Source organism: Amblyomma maculatum, unplaced genomic scaffold (assembly GCF_055883805.1).
Source record: "Amblyomma maculatum isolate TAMU_Amacu unplaced genomic scaffold, ASM5588380v1 scaffold_13, whole genome shotgun sequence".
Lineage (NCBI taxonomy): Eukaryota > Metazoa > Arthropoda > Arachnida > Ixodida > Ixodidae > Amblyomma > Amblyomma maculatum.
This window is the reverse complement of record NW_028146738.1, coordinates 33287274-33300366: the sequence shown is the minus strand read 5'-3', so window position 1 is coordinate 33300366 and position 13093 is coordinate 33287274. Positions and strand designations below refer to the sequence as shown.

The window sequence follows — 13093 nt, the reverse complement described above, 5'->3', positions numbered from 1 at the left end:
GTAATCATGTCTTAAGAATGCAGTTGTGCTGCTTTCTCAATATTTCTGGATATTTGTTCAGTATATCTTTAAGCTATGCTAGTGCAACACCTTGGCTACGCTCGCTTTTCTCGTACGGATACCGGAATTCAACGGCTTTACTTCGGCTTCGGTGTCACAGAGAGCGCCTAGAAAAGACCCTGCACTCGCTCAAGCTGTGCAGGGAGGTGACGAACGACGCTGTCGGTGCCGTGGTCGAGCCAAGCATGCCAGCTGCCGTGGTCTGCTAGCGTACTACATCATCGTAGCTGCACTGAAGAAGCATTTAAAGCCGCGGCCATCTGAAGTCAGCAGCCGGCTCGCTTCCAATAACGAGACTAGTTAGAGGGAGAATTGGCTGCCGACTGCAACTTTGGAACAATGCCTATACGAACACGGCAGCCACTGAACAGTCAGCCAAAGCAGTGTCGTCGCTATCGCTTGTTAACCCGACTATGTTCTCATTGGAGGTTATGCTTCGTGAAAAAGCCTTACAAGAGCGCCGGTTCCCTGGAAAGGACCTCGCGTTCCAGAAAGCATGTGGCGACCCATCGAGACAGTGCAGCAGACAAGCCGTTCGCACAACCAGAGCCACAACGCGAAGGTAAGTTCGAAAAAACTTGCAAAAGTTCTCCCCTGTTTGCAACAGCTGTGACGAACAAAATACACAGACATGCCGGTTTCAAGAAATTACGTGCAACTTTTAATTGCTACCGCCGTGGACACCTAGAAGAGGCCTGCCCCTATTGCAAAAACCAGCGTCTCCAGTGCGAAACCAGTAAGATTTTCGCGCTGGTTTTGCACTGGATCTGCTGGGCACGCTGGAGGTCTGCGATATTCACTGGAACAGTAACGGGAAGACACTGGCTTCACTGGTGCGATGGGAGAAAAACGCTGGGATTAGCCTTTTGACGCTGGGTGTGTCGCTGGCATCCGTGATGCACTGGGAGAAGCGCTGTATGTGCGCCGGGGCCGCACTGGTCCCAGTGCTCCAGTATAGCCGGTGTGGCCTGCGGCGTCAGCCGGAGTAGCATCCCTCAGGGGCCAACAGGGCAACAGCGTACTCGCAATCGAACATCGGGGCGCATATGAAAAATATGGTTCAAGCAAGCGCTTTTTGCTGCGAAGTCATGCGCAATTGTAAGGAAACAAAGGCAGTATCTTTTTTCTAGAGTTTCCATGTTTCGATAGGTCATTTCGAGCGTTTCGAGAGAGACCACGACCGCCGTGCCTCTATCTCATGACACACTGACGATTAACGCACAACTAAAGCTGGAATTGAATAATGTGGGCTACCATGCATAACCAACTTCACAGCTGATCTTAAGGGCACTCAAACACAATTATTACTGCCAAAATGTTCAATGCGGGCTCAATCGCAGGCGAGCGTAGCCTGCACCACGGCCCAGTATAAACAGCAGAAAGAAAAACTAAAACGAGGAAGAGAGTAGTTTACCGAGCGATGGGCCCATGAGAGAAAAAACAACAACATACAGCGCTTGTAATGCATAATATTTGGCGTGTTTCTCAAGCTTTTGCGCTCCTTCTCACTCTGCGTATGAAGCAGCCGAGCCCTCGGTCATCGCAACGCTTCCCGAAATGTTTACATACAAATAAGGTTTTGTTACACGCAATATAGGGTCATCGCTGCGGCGCTTGCCGGTATTGAAGCTTAGTCGCACTTTTTTCCTTGAAGGTTTGTACTAAAGCTCCGTGTTCAGCGAAAATTACGCCCACGGTAGCAGAGCACCACCGAAGAGCCGGCGTTGGTAAATTTGCCAGCGATGTCAAACTCCACATGGGAAAATGATTCCAGTGCACAAAATAGCCCGCATAGGCACCCAGAACATTAGTTGCAAGTAGTGAGAGCAGACAGCAAGCTCCAATGATCAAAAAGTTGTAAATGTTCCAGCGGTAGCAATGGCCTGTAGACTGCGAAAATCCCAACCTTATAAATACAGATCATGACATAAAATACAATATTTATAAGAAACCCAGTTCTCGGCGTGGCCGAGTGGTTAGCGTGCTGAGCTAGTGATTGAAATGTACCTAGGGACTAAGTTCGAATTGCGCTTAATGCACTCATTTTTTTTTCTTTTATTTTTTACTTTTTTTTGTTTTGTTTTATGTACTTGTTTTGTTACTTTTTAATTTTTATCCCACGCCTTTTTTTTTCTCTCCGGGCAAACAGTGCCGCCAGTGCGAAGCGGCCCAGTATGCCGCGTCCCAGTGCGCCCAGTTTCCAGTGTCATACTGGGACCATAATCAGGTATGGCGCTGGGCCCAGTGGCACTGGTTTTTGCAATAGGGGCGTCACTATAAAGAAGCAAGATAAAGCAACTATTTTACATAGCCACAGCACAGATGCTTCAATTACACAATTTGAGACGTAACAAAGTGTCAGCTTCGTCCATGCTGTATGACCTTGGCACTGTTGCTAACTTCTGCACACGGTCTAAGTAATACACACTAAACAATTTCTCACCCTTAAGGGTGCAAACTGGCTTGTCCCCAGACGCTCACCCTTTCTTGCCTAAAGGGTGCAACCAATAGGGTGCAAAGAATAGGGTGCAGATACCGCACCCTTAAAGAACGGTGCCCAGCTTAAAATTTTATAGGGTGCGATGGTTGCACCCTTGTCTAAGGGTGCAGTTTTTCCTTCGCACCCTAACCAAATAGGGTGCTAAAAGGGTGCTCCACATAGATTCAATCTGAAGTAGAAACCTGGGTTGATGCGTGGCGGGAAATGTGTACACAAATATAGAATTCTGTTGGCCCATATTCTTAGTTTGCATTGTTTTTGCTTTAAACTTATTGGTAAAAACACAAAAACTGCTCATCTATGCTGACTGGCAACCGAACACACATCTCTACAATGCTTTATCCAGTGCAGGAGAAAATGAAAATGACATTTCGCACAGGCCAGGGATGCATTAAAGCTTTGAATATCAGTTTTCATGCACCCGTGATCTGTCCGAAGTGTCATTTTCACTTTTCCCTGCACTGGTTAAAGCATTGCAGAGAAGTCTGCTCGGTTAGTCAGCATTGACGAGGAGTTCCTGTGTTTCTATCAATAAGTTGAGGGCAAAAGCAATGCAACTAAAAATATGTGGCCACAGAATTCAATATTTGTGCATGCATTTCTTGCCACACAATCCCAGGCTTCTGCTTCAGGGCGAGTCTATGAAGAGCATCCTATAAGCATCTAACAAATACTTTCCATGTTTAGGTATATAATATCAATAAGGCACAATGACGTGTATACAGCTCAATTTGAAGGTCTATCTGTGCATGTCATGGAGATGCTTGGCAACTGTTCAGACAACCATGCTGAGCAAAACCATATCAAAAATAGGGCATGGCGATTCCTGAAACAGTAATGGGAAAAAGTGTGTGCAGCAAAGTTACTCAGAGGCAGCTTTACAATCATATACAAGTGACACCTACAGTTTTGGTAGGAAAGTTTATTCACACTATCAGCAAGTTATCTGGCTGGTTTAAAGGGTTGGACAACTCAAAATTACTTAGGCTGGAGGAATGTCTACAATTTATTACAGTGCATATCACAATGTTATGACATGACAGAGTAAAAATATTGCATCACTCATTTAGTGAATGGCACCCTCTCCTACAGGAATGGCTAAGAAATGTGTAGATATACAAAAAAAGGCAAGTATATTTATGACAAGACAGCAGAACATGCAACTCCCTGCACATGAAAAGTGAGATACTTTAGGTGACTGTTCAAAAACTTCGTAGCCACCACTCTAGGTACAATAAATGCATAATAAAGAAGAGGCGCTCTAGAACATGTGTAAAATAGCTTGCGGTCATACTGGTTGTTGGCGGACTAAACAGCTGCCAGTCACTCCAGCCCACTTGTCGCAGAGAACAGCTTTTCACGGTCCACCTTGATGCACAGCAGGTCGACATCTTCAATATTTTCCCCAGAGTATATGCTGACAGGAGTAGCTGGAACACGAGTCCTGCAGTGGCAATAAAATATTGCAATGGATGCCGATTGCTGAAGAGGTATTCCTTCAACGAAAGGTAAAATTGCCCCGGAAGACACACTCGAGTGAAGACGGCACAGAACACACACTGTCCTGTGTGTCCGTGTGTCCGTGTGTCCTGTGTTGTCTTCGCTCGGGTGTGTGTCTTCCTGTGCGCTTTTACCTTTCGTCAAGTTGCAACGCACAATCAACCCATCTTCAAGATTTGTTAAAGTATTCCTTGAAACCCACTTTTTTTGATAGCTACTTAAATGCTACAAATTATCTCACTATAGCACAAAGAACGTTAACAATAACAATACAAATGGTTTCTTTGATATTTATGCACACAAAAGTTGCTTAAGCCAAATGTAAATTTTTGGGCAAAAGCCAGCAAACCTACAATGTCTAAACTGGCAGCTTTCGTATTTTTGTAATTATTTCAAACTTACTCACGTCAATATGTTTGTAATTTAAATTAAACACTGATGAAAAGTAACATGACACAATTTCCTTGCCAACTGTAATCTGCAAGTTATTTAGAGATGTCGTTAAAACTGCATTATGAAACAGAAAAAAAGTTGCATTAGTGCAGGTGGAATGCTGACAATAAGTATGTGGGTGAATACTGCACATTTTAAAACTTAGCCTTTAGTTGAAAGCAGCATTTCAGTTTTTTTTTCATGTTGTATGATTGGGAAACCGCTCTACCTGCAGATACAGTGTGCCACCCGCTCTTGCTTACAGTTCTAGGGCTCTTTGATGCTTCTGTTGCTCTTTACCACCATAGCTCTAAAGGAATTATTTTCTTCTGCACAATACAATTTGACATGCTATATGGTAAAGCTTATAACAAATCCTGAAGACAGTAAGCTGCGGAATCAAAATGACGTTCAGCAGCTATCCAATAATATGTTTTTAGGCCTTTAGATCACCTTTTATTTATGATTTTACTTTGCATGTAAATTAACAGGACTGCTGTTAGTCTTGCAGATTACAGACTCCCTTTTGGGCGGTAGAGGCCCATAGAACTGTGGCCATTACCTGCACATATACATACTACTTGTTGTAAGATGATCCAGGGTAGAACAAGAGCAAGGTAGCTACATAGCATGAAAGAGAATTGAAGGGTAGCAGAAAAGCTTCAGTTTACAAGCCAAGTCAAAAGTTTGAAAAGGCACTTGTCTATCTGGACACCATGAGCATCACTGGCAGGGAATAACCTTTTACTTCCCAAGAAGAAAACTGAGAAAGGGAGGAAGGGGAGGGAAAGAGGGGCACAGCAAGAAGCGAAATTATGTTTGCCTGGGTATTAACTTCTATGATTTTGGTCTGGGTGGTCTAGCACCAGAAAAACAAAATAAAAATATGGCAGTAGCAGGGAAAACTACAGTATGGGGTAGATAAGTCAGCATCTAAAGCAGGCTCAATGCTGACGCATGTTCTTTTGAAAGGAACAGGCAATACAGATGCAGTTAAATAGTTGTTAAGAGCTATTTGGAATTGGTTAAGTACTAGCATAGGCTAAGAATGCCATGCAAAACATAAATGAAATGCTGTGGAGAAAGGGCAACTAAAAAAATAAATTTGAGTAAACTATACCTGCCAAAAAAAGGCATTACCAGACGGAAAAGAATCAAGGGGTAACCAATGTCACCAGTGATAAAAAGGAAATGTTTACTAAACACGTTGAGCCTATGCTAGTGGAGGTACACTTGCTATAAGGAAAAGAATCAAGGGGTAACCAATGTCACCAGTGATAAAAAGGAAATGTTTACTAAACACGTTGAGCCTATGCTAGTGGAGGTACACTTGCTATAAATAAATTGCCCCATTCATGGTGCATGTGACTGCCTTGCAAACTACTTATGGTGCGGGGGGATTGTATTTAAGGGATTAAAATATTCCTTTTGAGGTATTTATTTTGCACTGCTCTAAATTCATGGATTAGAAATGGCTCCCTATAGTTGCTTTTTGTAGAATTAAAGCTGACTTGAGATAAATACCCTAATTTAATCAAAATTATGACTAATCTCACTTAAAGGCTGAAGACTGCAATCAGGAATGTTTTGCTTGTGCCTGCCTGATGACTATTTAATGTTATGCTCATTCATTGTCCTGTCTCTAATTTTTGGTTATAGCAGGAGCATTCTAGCCAGTAGGTAATGAATACTTTTTCTAATGCATGACTTCACGTGTTTACCCAACGTTCTGTCTTTTTATATTTTTGCTTCTTGATAACGTTTGATAATTTTTCACTAGTCACATGCGACATATAATTTTTTTTTTATCACTACACTCCTGAACATCTAACGCTGGTATATAATTTGCCACCTCCAGAATGTTTTTCAAAAGTACTCTGCTGCTGCTGCTGCTGTAGCCCAGCTCAGAGGAAGCTATTTAAACAATAACATTCTCTTAACCCTTAGCTCTACTCACCTTCCGTCCTCTTTCTTTTTGTGAAACAAAAGCATATGCAAGCTCCACAACCAATGACCACACTGCCAAGAGGACAAGTACTTTTTTTTAAATGCTGGCTACTACTGGACTGAGGCTCACCCTCAACCCTTTCTTAGTATTCCTGGAAACAATGTGTACAGATACAGCTAATACAAAGGGGAATCATTATTTTATCTTCTTTTAAGGTCCTCTAGTTGAGTAGTAATAAAAAAGAAAAAGAGAGGTAACTTTGAAGAGTGGCAGTAGTCTTAGAGTTTAGATACTGCAGGCACTAAGAAAGAAAAGCCATATACATCTTTAATACACTTGAAAAATACAAATAAAAGGAAATTAAAGGCAAAATTAGCATGTGCTCATGCTCCAAGTGAAATATAAGCTGCCGACTGAACTTAGAAGGGCCGCATTTAATGAGAGAGTGGTCTAATATAATGAATTCTTTTCATCAGTGACAACATGAGAACTCCATGTGAGAGCTGCAATGATGCTCATAGGTGGCAGTAGAATTCTCAAACAGCCAAAAAAATGGTTATAAAATACCTTTAAGTGAGGGATTTCTCTTCTACGTACTGTTTTCAGCAGAAGAATTAAGATGATGTATTTATCTTATTTCTGTACTGTTTGCCAGGCATGGGTAAACAAATGGTTGTAGTAACTTTCCGAAAAGTGGGCAAGGTAACCTTATAAAGTGAAATAAAAATTGTGGTTCCAGTTACAGAAATAAGCATAATGCATAATAATAAGCATTAGCAGTCTATGTGCCATAACGCCTAATACACCACAAAGTGAAGCCGGTTAAACAGCTTCATGATTTACTGAAATATGAAATAGCTGTCATTGAAAAAAGCAATCTACAAAATCTTAGCAGCGTATTCAGATAAAAAGTGTAATGGAGGTCCTATGACCATTTTTTGTTTTCAGTGAAACTGCTATATGTGGTGGGCAATTGTCTCGGCACAAATATGGGCTTTGTGGTGTAGTTTCCTTGGGAAAAAATCGTATATCACTACAGGTGAAAAACGCAGTTTTGCTATTTAAAAATGTTGAAAGTTTGGAGACCTGCTGCTAGCATACTAAAAGTTTGTCAGCTATTCTTTTTATCTATTAAATGAAAATTTTACTTTTATGGGAGTTATTAAAAACATGTTTTGTTGTTGCCGTTGTAGTGAAACATCCAAAACTTTGCTCCATTTTCAACCTTAAATAGGGGCATGATGCATCATATTTCTTTATGAAGCCTTTTCCATTCATGAATCAGATAATTTCCTTATTTTCAGGCAAAACACAGAGCTCTAGACTGCTCTGTGTGTTCTCCACAACAAATAAAATTTGCCCAAGATTTGAAAACCGCAAAAATGCACAAATTTGATTTCAATTATTTTTTAAATATCATCATCGATTCTCATGAAAATCCCTCTCAAGAATCCTCAATACTTAATAAATATTACGGCTTGAAAAAGGGTTGCATTCTATTGTTTAAAATTATAAAAGTTTGAAATTGAGCACTGATTTTGAAGCTTGTTAATATTCAGCCCTACACTCTGGCACAACTAAATAAAGTGTTGCCACTAAAACTCTTTCTGCACATTACCCTGACCTAGTTCTCTATTTCTCAAAAAATTGGAAGTTCTAGACTTGTTTGTTCTTTCTCCATATCATCTTGCATTCGGCAAATATTTGAAATTACCAAAAAACAGACAACTGTGACTTGAATTTAAAAAACTACAGCATCTTATTTTTCTTTAACTAACATAAAAACAATCCTAAGTACTTTAAAAATATCAAGTACAAAAATGAGTTCTGCTATGTAAGCTAAAGATATAATAATAAATATAAAACTGAATGCATATTTTCTCTGTAGATGTGCTTATGGCTTGTTCTTAAGAAGTAGGAGTCAAAAGTTCAATTTATTATTTGCTGAATTTAGTTACATTTTATCTTATGCAATATCCAAAGCCTTCTCAATGCTTATAAAGTCACTTTCTGCTTGTTGGTAGTGTTGATGATTGCTTGAAGTGGATTAAATTCGCTGTTGCTTAAAATTTCATGGGAGAACACCAGGACTGTTTAACTTCTTTCTATATGGTATTCTTTTTTTCAAGGTGCTCCCAATTTTGCGTGAAATTGAGGAAATAAGCAAAGAACCTGAATAATAAACAGAAAACGATTTTAACGCTAACGACATAGCACATCATGCCCGTATTTAAGTTTGAAAAGGGACTTTTTTGTAGCGCGCTGTTTCTGGAGTAATTTTCGCGATCTTTTACTAACCTAAGTGCAACAGAAAAGCAGGTTTTTAATCATTCTCATAAAGGTAAAGGCTGCATAGATTCAGTGGGTAAAAAGGGATGGATGACAAAATTTCTGTGCGCTAGCAGCAGGTCTCCAAAGTTGCAACTTTCTGTAAGGGCAAAAATGGCATTTTCCACCCGTTTTCCACAGGTATTCAATTTGCCCAGCCTTTTTTAGTGCGCCAGCACAAAATGGCCAACAGCCAAATGTATCTTCAATAGAGCAGGAAATAAGAGTGAGTTAAGTGAAGATTTTGTATTCTGTAAGTTCCAACTACAATAAAACTTTTCAGATAAATTGCACGGAATGCAGGCAGGCTGCTATGTGTGGTCTATGGTTTAGTTCCACGTCTCCTGATAGGCTATGTAGGTGTATGAATTACGCTAATCAGCAACAAATGTCAATGGTAAAGAAGGTGATATATCAAAATTAAGAATTGTTTACCAGTCTCGTAACTAACCTGAGTTGAAAATGTGACTGCATGACTCCATTCTTTCTAGTTGCACATCCCAAGCAGTTGCAGGCGGGTGATGGCTTGCATAAATATGCCAGAGCTCAGAGAGTGTGCAGCAGGGCAGTCGAGAGGCAAGAAATGGTCTGAAGCTGGATCCACAGAATGCACTGCAGCTTGAGCCACCTTGTCCTTGTCAGTGATGAGTGGTGACATAGAAGAGGGTTCCAAAGTAGCTGCAGGTAAAGTAGACAAGCCTGTATTAAAAACGACTGATCAGCAGTAATAATTGCATTGGCATGCCCTAAATTGCAATCAGATTTGGTGAAAAAGTATTCTGAAACATGTAAAAGTAAGTTATATATTCAGTTATATAACCACTCACTAAAATATACTCCACAGCGTGCAGAGAGAAACTGGAGCACATTATGCAAATGTTGATGCCCCATTCTGCAGAATATTCCTCCCTTTGCTGAAATATTACAAGCAATAGCTTTTTGATTCCTAGAAAAAAAAAATCAGAAATAGTATTTGCCACAAATTCTGCTAACTTTTAGCAGGCGCTTTGAAGCTACATGAGTGCCAGTACAACACAGGCATTGCCAGAGTTCTAACACATGCAGATCTTTGTATACTGGACCACAGAAGGAATGAAAAAAAAAAAAGCCTATTCAAGCCTATTATTTGGTGTTTAAGAAAGTTGTTTTTAAATATCTTGGCAGAAACTGTGGAAGGAAACCAATTGATGAGATGTCATCCATTAAGTTCAAAAAACAATAATGACAGCATAAAATTCAATTGTGAATATGAAACCTTACTTTCGGTACAAAAAAAAAATGGAGATGTGAATATCGAACAGTATGAATGGGATCTAAAGAAAATCTAGCAAAGGCCACTGATCAATGGGGCTTGGTATACTTCCTTTAAGAATACGGTGCGTACTTATTTTTATTAAAAAATCGTTCTTTATTGCAAGACATACTTCACACGAAAGAAAGAAAAGAGAATGCGAGCCATAAAACCGAGGAGGTTAAGTTTTCAAAATTTACGGAGTAAACAAAAATGAAAAAAATCTGGAGAATATGCATTCCATTTTTTTCTGCTTCTAGGGCGGTTTGTGAATCTTAATCTCAATTTGCTCGCAAGACTCATAAAGCGATGTTTTACTTACTACGAAATCCATAGCTTGTGTCGTGCAAGAACAGATCCAGGAAGAGGCCAATTTGAAGCCATGACTGCGATCGATCGGCCTGTGCCCAAAGCAAGCACAGTACGAAAACAAAACAAAAAGAAAATGCTGATTCAAAACCAAACGCAGAAACTGGAAACAAAGAAACTAGCTGGCCTACATTATGGCTCTTGTAAAAGGCAAATAGAACTGCTCCAAATAGTAGATTTAAAGAAAAGAACAAAGAAAGTGAACATTTGGTCAGAACAAAAAACATAGCAACACTGTAACAGCAACTTACTGCACGCTTTCTGGCCTAGAATCCAAGCTGTTAGCTTCTACTTGAATGCAGAAGCATCACCTGCAAATATCCATTCATTGTAATGCCCACTACCGACAACACAAAATATAAAGGACTGTAGGACACAAATGTAAAAACCATAAGAAAAGTATCACAACCCAAAAGCAAGACTTTACCCTCCAGGCAAGCGGATACAAGACCCTCACGATAAAAATAGCGTATGATGCGATTTTGGAATTGGTTTATTGATTCCTCGTACAAGCGAGAGGAGGCAGGGACTAAAGGCTATGTGAAAGCCTGACAGAGGTCCCTGCCTCCCCACCCACAGAAATTAAATATGTAAATCCTGATGGGGAAAAATAACATTGGTTGGGCATAGTAGCCACTCAAAATGGTGCTTTGTAAATTATGCGGTTTAACGTCCCGCAGTGGCAAATGGGCTATGATCATACAGGATGGCTAAAGATTATATTTTTAGACCTCAGTAAATTCGCTACGCGCACTCACAAGGCACCATAGCCCCCATGTGCTTCTCCATTTCACCTCTATCTAACATGCTACCTAGGGATGATCAACGGAGAGGAAAAGCCGCGATAACGGATGGGAAAGTGGTTTGAGTTCCTACGTCCGCAAAGTGCTAGCGTTATGTCGAAAGTCAGCTAAACATTTTATGTACAAACATACTGTGTTTCCTTTACTTTGCCCCATAACGTGAACTAGCACGAATAGAAACCAGTTTCGAGGCCGAGAGACTTTGACAAATCAGTGCTCATCACCCAACTTCCAAGAAAATTTCGTTTCGTGAATCTCCTGCGCGTAAAGCAAGGAAGCCCAGTACGCTTATATTTTATTTATTTATTTTTTTTTTGTAAGGAAGGAGTCCTATTTACTTGCGGCAAATCTGCGAACATAACCGCCGCGACATCCAACTTCATGAGCGATAACATTTTTGCAGTCAGCTGAAATCAAGGGCGTTCCGTTCCCGCCCGTTATGTCACGTTCCAAAACAAACGACAAACAGTACAGCAATACGGTAGGCCATTGTTACTGTTCCCGCACTACCCGCCTCGGAATGTGATTGAATATGCTTACCTTTACGGACGAATGCATGAGCCATGCTCAAAGCTGTTCGCCTTCGCACCACCGATGCCGAACCAACAAGTGTGGGTTCAGTTGGTCACGCAGAAAAACATTTCCACGCCTTCTTCCTTCGAACCTCTAAAACTTGACACGGTGAACCAACAAATACGCTTGAGCAAAACAAAGAGCACGAACACTGAAAACTAACCGGCACGACAAATGCCCGTTTGCCCGAAACATCACCTACCGACGGCACTTCACAGGCGTACACACTTCTGCAACAATTATGCACGCGAAACGCAGCACATTTCACGACGGTTCGCAATCGATGCTGCAGATTAACGGTCGTCGAAACGTGGTCACATCAGCAGCGTGCAAGCGGCCATGTTGGCGAGAGGAAGGTAGCCTGGGTAACTACCGGCGGCCGCCTGGTGGTGAAATGGTAAAAGCATAGTTCGTTTCTGTTTCAGTTTCGTTACAAAAAATGAAACTTGAGTGTGTTCTGTTTTTTAGTGTTATTTCTAGTGCCGTATTTTGGCATAAAGGCATAATAACGGCAGCAGAAATCAGTGCAATACCCAGGAAATTGCCAGTTGGGGGCAATGTGAAATAACGACGTGCTGCTTGCTTTGCAGTGAGTTTGAAAAGTGCACGTGCCAGTTCAGATGACATTAAAACGATTATCTTTTTCCGGCGAAGCCGAACAAAGTGCACATGAAATTTTGTTGTAGAAAATCAGTAGTTTTGAAAAAGAGGAAACTGTCTGAAATATATAATCGGCAGCACAGTAAATGAAGCAGCAGAATTGGAACCCGAGTAGGAAGTCCGTTGTCTAGGTATTGTGCGCAGCAGTGTCTCGCTATGCGTGCAGGTAATACGGTGCTGAACAAAGCTGCCTGGTAGATGTGCCGACAAAGATTAGAAGACGCAGATAACTCTCTCTTTCTTTTTATAATCAGTACAATTTTTCATGCACTATCTAAACCAGTACTGATTGTGTTTTGCTGATGCAAAGGTCATGTGAATGATATGTGCATGCTAACTGCAATGCATTTTAAAAAAAAATTGAACTAACTGAAAATTGAAAAATTGAACTTTCCTAACTGATTAAATATCTATACAAACGTTCAATATTTTCTGTGGTTACCGTCGCTCAATTCCACTTTATTTTTTCGTGATACATATTAAGAACCGCGCTTTGTGACGTGTACACCATTCGAATATATTATTATGTTTTATTTTATTATTATTTATTGATACTGTCAGCCGTAAGGCCGTTAACGGGTGAATACAAATACATGTAATTAATTGCAGCACGCATTTGTTGCCGCACC

General features: G+C 40.6%; 1 long non-coding RNA gene across 1 annotated transcript; it reads right to left on the bottom strand.

Moving 5' to 3' along the window:
• Positions 1-3476: 3476 nt before the first annotated feature.
• Positions 3477-12350, bottom strand: LOC146172532 (uncharacterized). The gene is made up of 5 exons (XR_014702522.1): positions 11772-12350; positions 10680-10739; positions 10382-10460; positions 9220-9446; positions 3477-4004 (listed from the first exon to the last, which is right to left on the bottom strand). It is a non-coding gene; the product is annotated as an uncharacterized LOC146172532 (long non-coding RNA).
• Positions 12351-13093: the final 743 nt, after the last annotated feature.